A 1,346-nucleotide genomic window follows, 5' to 3' on the forward strand; every position below is an offset into this window, starting at 1 on the left:
TCTCACCTGGACCCACAGTCACTCTGTCCTCGGAAAGCGGGGAGGGCAGACAGCTCTGGGTTCAACTGCTGCTGACATCCGGGCCAGCCAGAAGCCGAGTGCAACAGACCAGGACTCTGGACTGAACTGCTAGGCGGCACCATGAACGGTTTCGTTTCCAGGCGCTCCTCTCTCTCGCTGTCCACACTGTGACAAGTGAAAAAGTGTTCCCAGACCAGAAAGGAACAATGTGCTGCAAACCGCTTGACCTCAAACCTTACACTGGAAAATCCTCCTCTCCTCCCAGGGGGCAAGAAGGCTGAGACCGGCACCCTCCTTACAGGTCACGGCCCGCCTCATCAGCCAGACTGCCCACAGGGGGCAAAAGGGATAAGTCAGAGCCCTGCTTACAGGGGCTCCTCTCCGACTAGCTGGGAATAGCAATGGACTCTGGCTCCCAATTACAGGACATCCAGTACTACACACGTTCAAATCCACTGTCCTTGTCACGTGGTAGGAGGCAGCATGCCAGAAAGCCAACCGAACAGTGGTTGCTCAGGTGGCGCATTTCAAGGAAGCAAGCAGCCCCACACCTGGAGGACAACAGGCAAAAACTAAGGCTTTCCTGACAGAGAAGTCAGAGCTCTCAAAGGACCCGAAAAAGGTTCCAAGTGCCCACACTGCATTGGGGGATGTAATGAAACCCCAGATAGCAGCAGCGAGCAGGGGAAGGAACAGCTGCCCACTTGCAGAAGGAACACACTTGGACCCGAGAGGCAGCAAGCTCAAAATGCCCACTGTACTAAAGAGCTCCCTGCCTTGGAAAAGGAAGTGGGAGACGACATAACTCTCGTTTACAGGATCCTGAGTACTCCACCTAAAACCTATCCGTGTATGACACCATCAGAAGCTAAGACAAATCCTGCTTAGAAGGAAGTGTCAGGAACCCAACTTTCTGGGGCCCACCGATTCCAAGGTCTACGGCTCAGTGACGGAATAAAATTAAAAACACAAAATAAAATAAAAAAGAGTCACCACGTTGAAACTCACTTACTTTTCCTGGGTTTCCATGGTTTTCTTCCCTCCTTGGCAGCTGATGCCTGCTTGTGTGTCATCTTTCCTGCTTCTCCTACCAGGGCCTATACTAAACAGAGACAGACGCTGACCACCTTGGATGATGGGTCTGTGGATCACAACTTGGCTCCCTTTCTTACCTGAATCTGCTGCCGATCTGTCCTCCATCGATGGAAATGGGGAAGTGCAGATATCTGTGGGCTCAGCTGCTGACATCCGGGCCAGCCAGAAGGAGAGTGCGACGGGCAAGGACTCTGCACAGAACTGCTAGGGCGGCACCATGAACGGTGACC

Source organism: Alligator sinensis, unplaced genomic scaffold (genome assembly GCF_000455745.1).
Source record: "Alligator sinensis unplaced genomic scaffold, ASM45574v1 scaffold1218_1, whole genome shotgun sequence".
Classification (NCBI taxonomy): Eukaryota; Metazoa; Chordata; order Crocodylia; family Alligatoridae; genus Alligator; species Alligator sinensis.